This window comes from Passer domesticus, chromosome 5 (genome assembly GCF_036417665.1).
Source record: "Passer domesticus isolate bPasDom1 chromosome 5, bPasDom1.hap1, whole genome shotgun sequence".
Taxonomy (NCBI): Eukaryota; Metazoa; Chordata; class Aves; order Passeriformes; family Passeridae; genus Passer; species Passer domesticus.
Genome location: NC_087478.1, coordinates 39,795,230 through 39,812,749, shown reverse-complemented (window position 1 = coordinate 39,812,749; position 17,520 = coordinate 39,795,230). Strand labels below are relative to the sequence as shown.

Sequence of the window (17,520 nt, the reverse complement as noted above, 5' to 3'; positions counted from 1 at the left end):
TGTAAATTTATCTTATTAAAATGTACGGGAATTTAATTTGTCTAAACTATTACTCTTTACTTACAATAAGAGAAGTTATGAGCAAGAGATAGTATTACTTAGGCTTTCATCTCTCTTTATTATTTGATTTATCTGGCTATCTCTACAGTGATATTCAATTACATTTTTAATACTAAAAAAATCTATGATATATTAGAATCATCTTAAAATCTAGATGATACTATAATATTTATTAAGAGAGCTCCAGAATAATAGGCATGTCTTCTCAGAACTTGAAAGGATATTTCTAATTTGTATAATTGTAAATTGAAGATATGGCCCATTATGAGATACACAGTCTTGTTGCAGGAAACCACTCCTCAAATTTATTCATCCTGGTTTTTATAGCTGTATTTTTCAACAATTCTAGATGAGAGAAAAATATCAGGTTAATCTAAATTTAGACAGATTATAATATGTTTCAAAACTCAGAAGAAATCACTTATTAACAATTATCAAAGACTTATGAGCCTCCCCATATCTTTCATCCATGACTGATTCCTCTAGCCTTGTTTTTACTTGTGTTTTGGCAGCTCTCTCTGTCATTTTCTTGATGCATTAATCTGCTAGTTTCATGTTGCCCTCCACATATCCCATTGAATATGTTTTTTGGTCTTTTCTCCTCAACTTGTCATATCCTAAGTCTTGCTTTCAAAGTTTCTAGATACTGAACATATTTTATTTGAATAAATGACATAAACATGGTGTGTGTCTGTGTATGTGTGTGATGCAGCATCTGATGCTTGCAAAACCATTCCTTAGCTCTTCAATTTAAAAGTTCAGTCTGCAGCTTCTGTAAATCAGTGCTAAGGTTAAGGAGCTTCAGTGTGATAATCTTGACTATCACCTCTTGATACTTCCAAAGCCAAACTTGCTGGCTGTAACTCTATTTTTTTAATGACATAAATTGACTGCATAAAGAACTTCTGCAGTTCTATAAGAAAAATATAAACAGCAGCAGAAAAAAAAATAAAAAAAAAACAACCAAAACCACAGGGCTATGCAAAAAATAAAAATAATTTTACAATTCATGGCTTGTGCATGTCATCTCCAAGAAGATAAACATTCACACAAAGGGATTTTGTTAGGAGCTGCCAAGAAAGTTTATGTAAGAGCCTTGCAGTCATGTTCACAGTTTGCAAGTCCATCTGATAAGGCAGAAAAATTTCCAGAAGGAAAAATTTTAAAGCATCAAGAAATAACTCATAGAAAAGTGGATAAAGTTAGGCCATGCTTAATGTATACATTGAGACCAAGCTCATCCTGTATGAACACACCCCAGGCTCAGTAGTGTACAAAGATTACTAAAATCGTAGTAGTAGTAACAATAATAATAATTAATAACAATAATTAATAATAACACCACCACCATTTAGAAAGTGTGCGGATTGTCTGTCTATAGCTCCTGAGAATCTTTCTGAAAAGACTGCATTCTCTGTCTGAAAATCAGTCACTACAGCATTGTAGTAACAAGATTAATTTCTCAATATGGTTGATAACTACTATTTCAAGTAATCATATGTTCAAAATAGATTTAATAATATGGAAAGCACTGAATTGGTGTGGAAGATCATGAAAGCCAGAATAAAACTCCAGAAAAAGCCTTCATATTTTTGCCCTTTTGTAAATTCTGTCTCATACTTATCTTTGAACATGGTTTGAAATACCTATTTTGGATGTTGAAATATTGAAGATATAAATTGCTATTATCTAGAACTGTCTAGTTCCAATGAGGAACTAGAACCATGTAGCTGATCCTTCAAATCACTTGTTGATGTTTGTCTGTGATTCTTGAGGTAGTGGCTATAAGATTATCCAAATACCTGTGGTTTTAAAGGGAGCCCTGAAGCCTAACTGAAACTTATAAGCTTCTTACAAAATCAGACAGAAAAAAAGCTGCTTGAAGTCTAAAGATTTTCCAGGAGCAAGAACAGAACAGAACAGATAAACCATATTAAAAAAATTTGTAATAGTAGAGTAGACAATAGAACAGTGTTGAATGGTTACATTTTTAAACTCTTTTAATATATAACAATCAACAGAGTGTGCTATGATAAAGAAATAGACACTTCTCTTCAGATGGAAGGAACAGGAACCATTAGGTTAGAATCACCTATGTCAGTGATGCCTTTTGAAAGACCTGGAAGTAGCAGCCTTTTGAGAGTATTCCTGGAACAGCTTTTGTAATTATCTTTTCACTAATCCTGTGTGTGTGAATATTTAGAATGTTACACATCATTAGCAATAATGAGAGGATAAGAGAAGTTTTATAAATATGAATAGTCTAACATTCTTGTTCTCTATTGACAGACTTAGATTAAAATTGTTCATCAAAAATTAATTTGAGAATTACATTGTCCAGATTAAGCAGTGGAGCTTGACGCAGCACAGAACTTCGACAAACCTGCAATAATTGCAATAGGGAGAGCAAATGAGAACTTTTCATGAGTGATAGTCTTCCTCTCCAATAAATTATCAAATCAGATTATCCTACTTCTCCAGAGCTCTCTCAAATGGATTTGTTACCTATGGTTAATAAATCTTGATTAGTTTTCCTATCATTTAAAATAGCTTCAACACTTCCAATTAACTCAATGATCAATTAGTGTCTGTTCAGGATGCCCCTTAACTCTATTTTATCTCCAGTTTCAGCTTTGTGAAAATCATCTCTGCAAGGCAGAAAAAGATTTCTCTCAGACTATTCCACATCACTGTAAGAGTTTGAGACATGACTTGAAATAAAACACCACTACATGATCTCTAAACGTTTCACAGTCTGCCTGGATGCTTTTCAGATTCAAATATTCGCCTAATCAAGCTTCAGTGCTTGATTAATGAGCCCTTGTGCACTTTTAAGTATACTGCAGATTTAAGGATTACACTTTTTTGTTTTAAGGATCTTTGTCTTTAAAGATTATTTTTTTTCTTATGATTAAAATACTAACATTAATTTCTATTAATTTTGCTCATTATTATGCTTCACTTAGCCACAACGGGTAAGACTTTGAAGAGGTAAAAATTCTTTTAAAGCAGGGAGGCTTAAATCTATATTTTAAAGTGCTTTGATTCAGCTACAGGAGATTTAATTTCAAAACATCTATTGGAAAAATTCTGTTGCAGTTTTATATTATTTTAGAAAGCTGTTAAAAACTTAAAAATTTTGGCTACGTAACCACGTTGGAAGAATTTCAGGAACTGATCCTTCCAACCTTCTATTCCTAATTGTTTTATGTCCCATGGAATGACCTGATTCCTCTCTTCTCATTACAAGATAAAAACAGCGGAGAAGCTGCAAGCTAATGTTTTCTTTGCGAGCCAAAGAATGCTTTTCAACTGCTTAGAGAGAGACACATTTTGTCAGCTCCTAAGAAGAATTGGTTAAACCGAAGGTAAGTGAGACATATCTTTCTGAGGCAATGTACCACACCTACTCAAATTGCCTCCTGGCATGCAAATGTGTTTGTATTTCTACCCCATACTGAAATCACATAATGTTTTCTGGAAGTTTTAATTTAAACTCTTAAAAGAAAAATGGGAGGCAGAGTAAGGCCTCTCAAAGTTGGTATTTGACAAATAATCAGGATGGGAATCAGTTTGAAATGAAGACATATTAATGCAGATGTTCTCATGTATATTCATATGCCTAAGCTTCCATTAATAGAGATCTAAACAGAAATTACAGAACAAATTAATTCTCAGCCAAGTGAATATGCAGGGATTAGTTACCTAAATTCTTTCAAGACTAGAGTGACTGTATTGTTCAGGATGTCCATTGTGTAGCCTGAGCCCAGGCTTCCAGCTGTAGTGCCATCTCGGATGCCCTAGGATGTTGGTTCCCTTGAGGAGGACAACACTGGCAAGTCATGAGACCTGAAGAGGGATGTTCTTCAGGTGGCCAGTGGAACTTAAAACTCTAGTGCAACTCAGGCAATATTGAATGCCTATGCCTAGGAAAATGTACCAAGGCCTAGAGTTCCATTAACTTTAAGGTAAATTAGACATCAGCTCACATTGAAGACGTCTAAGTTTAGGTGAAGTAACCTGGCAGAGAATTCCTAGCCATCTCTGTAAGATGAAGCTTTTCCTAAGAAATAGACTGTGATCCACCATGACTGAAAAACTTTTTACTCCATGGGCAAGTGTGTAAAGTAATACTTTAAGAGCTGAAATGCTCATGCTAACCAGACATTTTATGGGACAGGCATGCTATTTTCTTGTGATGACAAAAGTATATGTGAAGCAAGGCTGTGTGTGAGAAAAAAAGTAACTGTAAAAAAATGAAAAGGAAATGTATTGCTCATAAAATATATGTACATAGTTTTTCAGCTTAGTTTTACTTTTTTTCAAATCTTAAGAGAAAAGAGAAGGGACAAGAGTCATGGAAAGTAAATAAAACCAAAAATAAATCTCAAAGACTTTGATTTTTTTACCATAACAATTTTTTTCTGTTAAGCTTATGTGAGAAAGAAAAAGAAAAGTAAGATTTTTATTTATTTTAATATATGCTCTGAGAGCATACTGCATACGGTTTCCTGAGAGCATTCTCACTCTGAGGCTTAAAACCTGCATGTGTCACCTTCCTGTCTGCTCTCTCTCTAGCATCCACAAGCAGGAGCAATGACCATGATAAGCACATGAGTTTTGACTCTGATATAGATGGATACCATTCGTTTCACGATGGACCTGGATCTTCAATCCAATTGCCCACTTACGTTATTGGAGTAGTTAAGCGCAAAGAGCTTTTCTTGATGCTATTTTCTTTATATTACCTCTGAAACTTGTATGCCTGGAAAATATCAAGAATTTCCTATAATAATCTGCTCTGGATTTAGAAGGAAATAAGCTTTCTCTTAGGACCTGTAACTGCTGTGTCTTACTGACATGGCAAAACTAAGCTGGCAAGAAATATTTTAAAATGTACAGCAAGAAATATCTGGACAAATCAAAATCCCAAGGAGGTTCCCTTTGGAGACAAGCTGTAAGAAAGAAGACATCTGACAGATAAATAAATAGTTTTGCAGCTGTAATATACATACAGCTTGGAAGAGACATAATGAGCCTCAGTCAAATCTATATTTTTACCTTACGGCAAAGTAAAAATGAAGTCAGATTTTATTTGGAGAATGTCAAATAAAAACCACTGGAACTGATTAACTACACAAGAACCTACATACTTCTATTTAACTTACCTGATTTACTAAATTGCAAAACTTACCTTACAAAACTGTTAATATAATTCTCATGAGGATTTTTTATTTCTGAAGTGGGATCTTTCAGTAAAATGTTTTTGATATTAAATGCTTTAGATTTTTTTAGCAGATTTTTTGTATATTTCTTCAAGCAATTTACAGCTCAATTAAGCAGAAAGATAATAATACTCAAGAGTGAAGCATATAATTTTGTCTGTCTATAAAATATAAGTGAACCCATGGAAAAAAAAAAAAAAAAAACAAAAGCAGTGAGAAAATAATTCACCCTTATTATTTTAATCCATAATTTAATCAGAAATTACTTGTATGCTTGGCTTAGAAAAAGGCATTTCATCAATTCCAATTTGGAGAAATTATTTTCTGCTTATCTTATCCATAGAAACCAACTACTTGGGAAACAAATTCAAATTATCTAGCTAAAAAATTATAACAGATATTCCTCAGATCACTATGACTATGCTTTCAGTCCACTGTTATAATGTATGCCAAGTCGTGCATGGAAAAATATATCATTAAATGTATGAACAGTATATTTTGCCTTTACCTAAGCTGTCTTCAAAAAACAGACAATTTGGTGCAGGCAGTAAAACAGTCCCTTTCAAGCCATTATTGTTGTGGCTTGTATTTTATTTGATCAGAACACTTTTTGTATCCACTAAAACATTTTTCCTCCCATTGTGTCAGCTTGCTCAATAATCAGACCTCAACAAATTTTGCCATATACACAACTTATGCAACAGCTCCTTTTACAAAGGGATATGAATGTGAAGGATTCTATTGCCCCTTTGAGTTAGCTACCCTTCTGCTGAAAGTGATACCTTTCAGCTCTCCAGGAAATGTGCGTTTAGATTTCTCACTATTGCGTAATTAGCTCGTCAGTACAAGGAGCAGCCTGTGCAGCTGTGTTCAGGTGCCACTGCAGAATGACCTGTACTTCCCTTGCCAACCAAAACAATGGGGAGAGAAAACAGATAACAGGCAGAATAGTGCAGATAACAGAGGTAAAGAATTGCAGAGAGAATTGATTTTGGCCATGGTAATCTTTTCCCTTGATGCAGCAGCCAAAATATAGCTAAAATTTTCCACCACCTTGTCATAAGTTCCATGGAAAATGATGTCTGAGCTCTCAATACAGAGCATAGTGTGAGCCTTTCCAGATTTCTCTGAAACCAACTGAGGCTGTTTCATTTCCACTTATATTGCAGTCATTTCAGTGAAAATATATTTATAGAATAAATTTAAGCAATGCAGATAATGTAAATATATTAACTTGGTATTATTCAAAAGAGGAAAAAAAAAGTTGCACATTCTTCAAAGCATTTTGTGAAATGAAAGCACTCTTTAAAATCAAATATGTACCTTTCTAAAAGCACATCAATTTTTCTACTCCTCAGCATCAGTATCTAACACATAAGATAATGATATATCATAATGAATTTGAGCAGGTGATTCTTATAGTAGGCATGGAATGCCTGTAGCCTTTCCATGCCTATCCATGAAGTATCATGAAGCACTTTTTGCGTACTTTACATTTGAATCTGGCTCTCTAGAAAGAATAGCATAAGTCTGAAGCCATGTTTCAGAAAAGCAAGTGTGTTCCTGTACTAATATAAATCACAGAATCCCAGAAAGTGTAAGGTTGGAAAGAGCTACTGTGGGTCATCCGGTCCAACCTCTCTGCTCAAGCAGGGTCATCACGGAGTGCATGGCACAGGGTTGCATCCAGAATCATCTTTAATATTTCCAGTGAGGGAGACTCCACAATCTCCCTGGGCAATCTCTTCCAGTGCACAGTGACTTGCACAGTAAAGCAGTTGTACCTCACCCTCAGGTGGAACTTCTGGTGTGTTTCACCATAAGATCAACATTGAGATCCATGACAGATATCACTTCTTTGATGAAACATTCATCATATACCAAAAGTTGTTTATGTACCATGTTTGGCAAAGGGTTAATCCTTATTACTTGTCAGCTAGCTAAGGACTGGGAAACACAAAAAGTAGATAAGAGACATGGAAGAAAAAGGAAATATGCAGTGAAAAGACTTCATGAATTATAGGAGCCAACAAAATTCTTATTCTTGTTGGGAAAGCAAAGGAAAAGTAGCAAACATGAGAATTAGACTTGATTATCCTTGTCTGTCCTTTTCAACTCAGAATATTCTGTGATTATCTGATTCTGTGAAGATCAATTAAAGTAAACATGATGTTTATGCAGTTGTAAAGTTTCATTTTGTGGAAATCAAACTTAGAAAAGACCTCAACATGTCAGTGCCTCTAAAAGAGTGAATTAAGACCTCTAGGGTGTATTTCTGTTTAGAAAAACTATTATGTTGCTATGTGCTACAGGGACAACCCTGATTAGCCTTGATTAACATCAATGTATGTCAAGGTGGGGTTTAGTTCATTTATTCTGGCATCAGATTTTCCATAATTATGGGAGGGAGACAAACCTTTTACAGAAGTAATGAGAGATAAAGTAAGCTACTATTCCAAATCATTTTTTTTTTTTTATGGAATTGCAAAGAACAGCTAATCTCCTCTAAATAAAATGTCAAGTTCCTTTTTTTTTTTTTTTTTTTTTTTTTTTTTTTTTAATTCCTAGAATCTGCTGAGTTCAGAGACCCACAAGGATCATTGAAATCCAACTCCTGGCACTGCACAGGACACCTATAAGAATCACACCATGTACCTGAGAACTTTTTATTCAAACTGTCAGGCTTGGTGGTGTGACCATTTCCCTGGGGAGGCTGTTTCAGTGTCCAATCACCCTTTGAGTGAAGAAACTTTCCTGATGTCCAAACTAAACTTCCCCTGATACAACTTCACACTGTTCCTGCAGGTCCTGTCACTGGGCACCACAGAGAAGAGATCAGTGCCTGCCACTCCTCTTCCCCTCACAAGGAAGTTGTAACTGCAATGAGGTCTCCCCTCAGCCTCCTCCAGGCTGAACAGACCAAGTGACCTCAGCCACTCCTCGTGTGGCTTCACCTCAAGGCCCTTCACCAACCTCATGGCCGTGCTTTGGACGTGCCCAAATAGTTTAATATCTGTTTTATATTGTGGCACCCAAAACTGCCCTCAACAATCAAGGTGAGGCTGTCCCAGCTCAGAGAATAGCAGGAAAAACCCCTCCCTTGCCCAGCTGGCGATGATGTTCCTGAAGCCCCCCAGGACAACATTGGCCTTCCTGGCTGCCAGGACACTGCTGACTCATATTCAACTTTCCATCAAATAGCAACCCCAGATCCCTTTCCACATCTCTGCCTTCCAGCATCTCATTCCCCAGTCGGTCCATATGTCCAAGATTGCCTGATCCCACGTTCAGTATACTACACTGTCTCTTCTTGAATTTCATATGGTTGGTCATTTCCAATCTCTAATCATTGAAGTCTCTCCACAGGTTCTCTCTGCCTTTGAAGGAGTCAACAGCTCCTCACAATTTAGCTTCATAAGCAAATTTACTTAGTAATCCTACAAGTCCTTTCTCTAAGTCATTTCTGAAGATGTTGAAGAGCACAGAGCAGGAGATAGAGCCCTGTGGAACCCCACCAGTGACAGGCTGTCAGTCTGAAGTCACTCCATTCGTTGTAACCCTTTGTGCCCAACTCATGAGTGCCTCACCCACCACATGAGTGATCATTTGTTTATCCAGCTGCGTGCTGCAGTGAGACTGACAAGCCTGTAGTTTCAAGTCCTTGCTCTTCTTCAAAATTTGGGCAACACTGACCCGCTTTCAGTCAACTGGAAATTTTCCAGATTTCTAGGACTTTCCAAATTATTTCCAGATTCCCATTCAAAAATCCCTGAGAAAGGCCTTGCATTAACATCAGTCAACTCTTTGAGTACTCTCAGGCCCTTTGTATTATTTGATACAGAGAAGATTGAGAAGTTTGCACATCTGGTTACGCGCAAATTGCTGAAGAAAAGTTCTATATGAAGCTTTAATAATTTCTGCTTATATATTGCATATTTTTAGTAGTTTCTTAGGTAACATCTATGATATAATTGTAATGTGATAAACACAACTTTGTTTAGCTGACTTCCTTTACAGAAATGTTTCCTAATTTAATAGATAAAGATTCAGTTATTAGCAAGAAGGCATATGATGCTGGAGAAATGTACTGTGTCTGGTCCTACATCTGAGAGTCTGGAAGACCAACACAGAGAAAAAAAGGAGATATTTTAATAAGATAGTACATGAAAGAAAGCAATAAAATCCACAGAGATATGCTGAATAATGGGGAGAAGAAAATTGCCATTTATTGTACGGAAAAATAATTCTTTTCAAAACTTGTCCCAAAAAAAAAATTTTTATGTTTTCTCAATTGAAATACGAATTCTCATTTAATTCCCCTTAGGGTTTCATTCACCTTTTATTTTTTCCCTAATTCAAGTGACATCTCCTGAACAAATATTGACATTCATCTAGTTTTCTGAAAATACTATTTTATTTTCAGTCCAGTCTGGTTTTGTGCTGTTGAATCATATTCCACCTGTGAACTGTAACCTCTTCACTTCATCTTCCTCAGCCAAACATTGCTCATGGTTTGTTCATAAAACACATCATATATTTTCTGACCAAAAAAAAAAAAAAATCCCTGGAAGATGGTTGGAAGATGACTGAGAAAATGTGGAACCATATTTCTGAAAGAGGTCTCAAGACCTTGATTCATATCCTGACTCATTCCAGGATCAACTATCATGTCTCATAAGCATTTGTCCAATCTACTGCTACAGAAATGTCTCCTGATAGTGATTTGAAACTTCCCTGAACTCTGTTAACAGTTTCTTTTTAGCATTTACCCCAAATCTGTAAATTCACGCTTGGTATATTTTCAGAGAATATACTAGGGAGGAGTCAGTCCATCTTACTTCCCTTCATATAGTCTTTCCCAAACAGTTTTTATTGGCTACTGGTAAATGCAAAAGAAATGGTAAATTAGCTGGACCTTTGGACCAAGCAAAAATTGTTTTAGCATTAGCCCTTTCAGTCCTCTGTAGGATTTTCCTTGTCTTTCCCCTAGATGACACAGTTGTCAAATTTCCCCCAGTAATTTTTTTCCTTGACATCTCATCATTCTCATTTCTTATTTTATTTAATATTTTGAAAGTTGGACAGTGCTTCTGACTTGCTGAATTTTTGTTCTCTGATTTGCTTGCAACACATTCTATACTGACTGTTGAAAATCTGTCCATCAAAATTTGTTAAAAATAATGGTACTGGTCCAAGACAAATCTCTGTGGTCATCATCAGATAACTGACTCCAATTTCATAATGAACTGTAAAAATATTTTTATAAAATACTCCTTTTCAAACCAGTTTTTCATCCAGTTCAACATTTTCTTATGAAATCATGTAAAATAAAAATATATATTTATGTATGCATATATATGATCTTATATGTATTACATATACTTCAGCTTTTTATCAAAGATTGTTTTACTGCCATAAAGGAAACAAAATTGTTTTGAATTGGTTAATTCTTATCGTAAGCCAGAATTGTATGAGTTCTTTCATTGTCTTGGTCCCTAGAACTTAGATTCTGCAGGCCTATCTGAGGAGAGGCTTTTGTTCAGATCCCTAAAAAGCTTCAGTAATTACTCCAACCTATTTTTTTTTTTTTTTTTGTTTCATTTAAATACTTGCATTTAACAGTTAGGGAAATGGCTGATGCTACTCATATTTCTTCAGGTGCCTCAATATGACCTCAGCTGTTTCTGACTAGAAAAAGACAGTCTTTAATTACTGTAGATAGAGGAAATCACTTGTATATTTCCCCAATTTTCCTCTATACATATATTTCCTGCCTGAAATGTGTCTTGTTTAACTTCTGTTTTCTGAACACTGAGGGGATGTAGATATGATCCAGACTCAGCCAAAAGACTCTCGTTAAAAAACCTAATCCAGCAGAAACATACCAAAACATTGTTTATGCTTCAGATCAGGTTCGAGCCTTACATTTTGAGCCAGCTTCTTATAGAAATGTCCTATATGTGCCCTTTTTCTTTTCTTTTCTAGTCCAAGAGCTCTGTATAAAGCATTTTTAAAAAATGAATTATTTATCAGTAAAGAAAGCATATTAGACTGCATAAAATATAATTCCAGCTTAAAGTCAGATGAAACCAGTACAGATATGTGTCAGCTCCTCACAAAATTAAATTTGAGTAAAAGTTTGGCTGAGGTTCTAAAATGTCCTTTTAGGTTCTGTCATTTCACATGGGTTTTATTTTTCAAATTCATACAGAACTCAGAAGTGTGGATGGTTTAATGATAGAAAATGGCTTCTAACCACATTTAACTGCTTGAAAAGCTCTTGTAGACAATTGTATGCCAAAATTATCTCCTGGTATTTTGAAGAATTTGGTGCATAGAGGGTCAAGATGTAGCAACATCTTAATCATGTCATTTTTAGAAACTTTGGCCTTAAGATGTTCTACTTGACTCCTAAGGGAGGACAAGGGTCTGTCCTTCTGCAAGTTCCAATATTTACTGATGACAAAAATAGTTCAATGTTCTGTTCTATTTGCATTTACCTTTAAATGTTATCCCTCATTAGGTAGAAGACTTTTCTGGTGGTTCTAATAATTTGGAAGCATTGGTTTTCAGGTTATAACTCAAGAAATCTTTTTATTTGTTGGTTATTTGGGGAAAGAAAAAAGGAAGAAAAGCAAAATCTATCTTCAAGATCTCAGACTGGAGCTTAAAATCCATTACTCAGAGAAGCTGAAGACCTTGAAAATTATTTCTGTAAAATACTTTATTACTTCAACCATTGCAAAATTACTTGCTCTTATAAAATTCATGGTCAAGTTTCATGGATTAAAATGCTTGAAGCTGTCCAGTGACTAACAATTTTGGGATGCTTGTAGGGGTTAATTTATGAAGTTTTCCAGGTTTTCCGTCATAATTTGCAGCTGCCTAATTATTGATTTAATTATAGCTGACACCACATCTTTTTAAAACTGCAACAGTGGAGAAATCTGTGGCTGGAAGTGGGCATTGACTTGCTTTAATTGACATGCGATGTGAACTAAAGAGTAGTCTAACTTTTTTTTTTTTTTAATTAGAAAAATGTAAAACACAGTGAATCGTCTCTAATATTCACAGATGTATTTCCAGTTTGCAAGTTCAGAATGTTTTGTGATAGGGTTTTTGATGGTTTTTTTAGTGTGTGGTTTGTCAGATTTCAGATTGAAGTACTATTTATTACCTTCAGCTGCCTTTTTATTTTCCAAATGCAAAGTATAAACTTGGAATTTTCATAATGATTAATTTATTTTAGTTTTTTCTTGGCAGTTGATTTCCTTTTACTTGTACTCAGTAATACTGAAATTTTGGCCCAAGGTTCAGTCTCCATATTCAATGTAAAAGGATTATAGTTTAAGCATAAATTGATTTTAGATGTCTTTTTCTTAATCAGTTTTTACTCTATTTTAAAGTCACTGCTGTCTTTCTGAAGATTAATGGCACAGTATTAGGACTGTTATTATGCTATTCTAATATTTTTAAACCAAAGATAAAAGGTAGTTCATCTCTCAGTCACATTTATTACTTTGACCATTCTTTACCTTTGGATTAGGATTGAGTCAGGAGTGGTTTATTTGGTACCTCACCTATTCAAGAACAGATAAAAAAGTTCAAGGCTTCATATTTTGCATTAAATATATGGTTTTCTTTATTTCTTTTAATCTTAAAAAATAGCCAAAATATTAAAGGCAAAAAATTATTCATTGTTTATACCAAGTGAACATTTATTTATACCATCAGAAAGGAAAGATCTGTGTTCAGTGTCTGGTGTATTCTCCATGTTTTTTCCTCCTTTGTCTATGAGTTATGGCCAATGTGCTTGTTGGTTTAATTAGTGTTAAATACTTCTCCATTTTTCAGCACAGTGGTATCTTCATATTTTTATCCAGATGTTTAGAATTTGTACATGTTTAGTGAATATTTATTTAACTTTTATTTTTCCTTTTCTTTTTTCTCCTTTCTTTCATTTCAGCCCACTAATAACTGAGGTGATCTTTCTCAAGGAAATAAAACAAGCAAGTGAAAAAAATTCCCCACAATTCTCTCTTGGTTCTGTCTGAACTTCTTACGTATCACCAGTGGAATTACACAAGACTGAGTTACTCAATTATAGCCAGTTGCAGCTGTATAAATACAGACAGTGAAAAATTTTATCTGCGGACCAGTTATCATCGATTACAACAGGAATAATATCAATAATTCAGACTCGTAGCAATAGCTATCTGATGAACCTGATTTACTCCTTCCATTTCCAGTTCTGTTTCAGGTTATGAAATGCCTTCTTTTGAAATGGATTTTAATCCAGAGACACCTTTATTTGTGTCTGCAAGAGGCTTGATGGGGTAGCTTTTATCAGAAGTCCACTTTGCCCAGCATGGGTTTGTTACTTCCATTGTAACTGATGAGCAGAAGATGCCTGCTCCTGTTTAGGCTGTTTTGCCAAGCTTTTAAGAACTCTTGTGTTTACATACTTGCTTTAAGGCAGTTATGGTTTCAGCTAGTGACTTCAGCTTTTGTATAAAGATTATGGTCCAGCAGCATTGCCAAGTAATAAGAGTTTCTTCCTGAACATTTTGCTCAAATAAGCTTTTTACAGCCATGGTAATAGCACTAATACACCTGCTGATATTTGCATTGCTTTTATGAAGCCTGGAAATGATTGTTTTCCTAGTGTTTTACACAGAACAGTAATAAGTACTGAATTCTGCAGTATAAACAAGGAGGATTGGTGCTGTTTATTATCTCATCTTACTTTTTAAAGGCTTTTTTGCTATGCTTATATTACTAAAGTGATGGTTTGCAATGATATGAATTGCAAGGATTGCAATGTACTATTTAATCATCAAATATATTTAGCGCTGATTCTGTATGCACACTAGTGCTGTATAAAATAATGAGTGAACCATAAGCAACAAAAAAACCCTTAGCTGGTTTGAAGTGTTCCTTATGCACTGGCTGGAGGTAATGCAAAAGAATTTTGCCCCATAATGCCAACCAAGAAGTGCCATTTCCAAGCAGCAGCATGCAATCAAAATTCTCTTTGCTATTTAAAGTATCACTGACAACCAAGAAAGCCCAGAAGATATTATCTGCCCTTTAAGTGGCTGAAGCCACAGGATGTGAATGCCATGCTATTTGAATTTCCTTTGCTTCTAATTTAGTATAAGCAGTATTCATTTTACCTCAATCATTGTTATATATAGATATACAAAAATCAAAATCTTCCTCTTACCATGTGGAATTAGAAAGCACATGACTCAAAATGGCTTTGACTTATAATTACAGATAAATAATTAATGACATGTTTGAAGACCCATAAGACAAATTAAAACCACTAGCTAAACTAATATGTAATTAAATGGTATTAAAAATAAATAGAAAATAAAAAGTAAGAAAGAATAATAGATGATTGAATGAATCAAGCTATTAGGGCAAAATATTAAAAGAAAAAAAAATTAAGTTGCTTTTTTTACATCAATTTCCCTTCATTTTTGTACTCTTTTCCTGTCTAAGGTACAGGTTAAATCACTTCTTCTAACTGCCAATACAAACCTTCACTTTTTGTAAATGCCAGGATACAGAAACTCCAGCTAAGCTTCCTTTTTTCAATGAACTGTGTAGCTGCAAAGAAAACGGCGAATACACCTAATGACTCTACCAGGATATTCTTCTAGAACTTATTTAACTGGTTTTACAGTGTACAAGATGTTTTTGTGGAAGAGAAAATATGTGCCATTTTTTCCTTAGTACAACTGCTAAGTGATGAAATGTCATGGTATTCCATTTAAATTTTTGTTATTTCTCATTTGAATATCAAGCATATATTAATAATATGTGGTGCCAGCTGACATCTTCTGGACCCATCTCTGCACACAGATAAAACTTACTTCCTGATTGGAGCTGTTAGTTTTCAGGCAATGAATGGTTTGGTTTTGATAGTAATAAGAAGTAGGAAATATACAGTTGTACACACACCTATGAGAACAGAAAGGTCACCCACACCCTCACACCTGAGTGCCATTCTCTTATAGAAAATTTCAAGAATGAGAGAGAAAGTATGACAAAGATAGCCAACACAAAAACTTTTGCAACACACTTCTTTAATTTTGCAATATTTTGCATTAACACAAGCCAGCTTTCCCTTATTCTCAGTTTGAGTTTACATCTCACATTCAGATTGCAGGTTTAAGTCTTTATGCAGATTGCAAACCCATAACCTTTAAAAGAGCTAATATGCAACATGTGAAAGAGAAAATTACAGTAAATTGACTTATCCACTTTACCTTTAGTGTCTTTATATGTCCCAGTAGAGTCTTTAGTGTAACAATAAAGTGCATGCTGGAATATTTATATTGTTAATTATTCTAACAAAAGCGAGTTGCTTATAAGAGATTCTGTTGGCTGTGATTCCATTTAGTGTAGATAAATAGTCATGTACATAGAAGAAATGCACTAGAATTTCTGCAAACAGTATGTAAATACTTTGGTGTTGGGTTTTTTGCAGGCATAATTAAGATTTGGGATACTAAATTCCAGATGCATTTGGTGGAGTGTTTATAACCTGATGAGAAATCTCTGAATAGCAGATGATTTGAACAGAAGGAATTCTTCTCAGCCTTTTGTAGCACATAAATTAATAATTTGCTTTATCAAGACGATTAAGCTTATTTTACAAAGACAGTAACACTTGTCATGTTCTAATCTGATCTGCCACAATTAGAATTTAAATATATTTGTAGTACTTTTAGGATATAACTGTAAATTTGCTTTTTCCAGAAACGAGAAGCATTTCTCTAACATATAGATTGCACTGGGTGACTACATGATGTCTGGAAGAGGCAGAATGAAGGGCATGAGGCATATGTTGAAGAAAAATAGTCCTATGAAACTTTACTGTATAAGAAACAGAAATTATTAAATATTGGGTTCTTTGCTTTTCTTAATTGTACTCACTTTTCAGAATCACATAGTGCTGAAAGGATTTCTGGTTTTGAATGTCAGTTTTGAGAGTCTTATTTAAAATAAACCCCTTTTCTTCAAACTCTCACAAAGCCGAATGTTAAAATAGATTATTTTATTTAAAATATTAATAATCAGAATTACCTTCAAATACAGAGCTATTATTTTTAAGTGCCACAATATTAACATAATATATATTTTTTCATTCTTGCAAAAAGTATATTAAATAAATGTACATGATTTTACATGACTAGTGATTGGTGTTTGCACCATAGTAATACTTAAGAATTCAGTTCAAACAGATGTGTATAGATATAGATAGATAGATATATGTATGTACATATACATATAATATAGATATATATATAAGAAACAATGACACAGTCACTGCCTGAAAAAAATTAGAATTAATATAAAGCAAGACCAGAGTCAGCAGATGAATGCAGACTTGCAGGGAAGTACAAGGATACAGTATTGGTCAGCACAATAGGCAATGATCTCAGCAGCCTGACTTAAAAGCTTCAAATTGAAGAGATCAAACAAAAGTTGTATGTGATTATTCAGCACCGGGTGAATCTTTGCAGTAGAAATTTCAATAGCCTGTGGCTTGGGGACTGTGATAAAGATCTTTAAAAAATAAAAAGGAGACAAAAATAAATACATTTTTAAAAGAAAATGTTCATTTATCTACTTTCAGATCCTTTTGATTTCTCAGCTCTTCATTTTCCCTTCCCAGTGGACAGATGGAAAAAAAATTTATCTGAACGATCCTAAAGTAGCTAACATTGTGACAAAAAGATTCCAAGAAGAGTTAAGCAAGTTTTAAAATATTATACCATTGACTGTAAAAATCACAAATGTCACTGGATGCGAACGAATGTAGTTTAAAGAATGTAATCCAAAGTGAACTGTCCATATGATACAATCAATTTAATCAGCATGTGGTGGATCTAGGACAATTTAGGAACTTGTGTGCTGAGAAAAATACAGCATTGGTTTAAACATTGTTCTAGAGACAGGAACCCAGATATTCAAAGGTGCCTGAACATCGACCTTATCTCAGACTTTACTTAAATGCAATGGATACATATTTATTTCCTAGATCAGGAGAGTCTTAAATACAGTAATGTGATTTAAAGGTTTTTGACAGTAAATTAACATTTCACCTGTTTCTAAGGTTTATTCTCTAAAAAAAATATGATTCTGCAGTTAATGACCAGAAACAAAGAACCCTGCTAGTTCATAGTGATAGATAATGTTTGTTTTATCTAAAATATAGAGG

At 34.3% G+C, this 17,520-nt stretch overlaps 1 long non-coding RNA gene across 1 annotated transcript in view; it reads left to right on the top strand.

Moving 5' to 3' along the window:
- The window catches only part of LOC135300313 (uncharacterized), an 82,637-nt gene extending 67,735 nt beyond the window's left edge, over positions 1-14,902 (top strand). The window contains exons 5-6 of the long non-coding RNA XR_010362172.1: positions 3,311-3,428; positions 13,252-14,902. This is a non-coding gene — a long non-coding RNA (uncharacterized LOC135300313). The remainder of the gene's footprint in view (positions 1-3,310; positions 3,429-13,251) is intronic.
- The last annotated feature ends 2,618 nt before the right edge of the window (positions 14,903-17,520 follow it).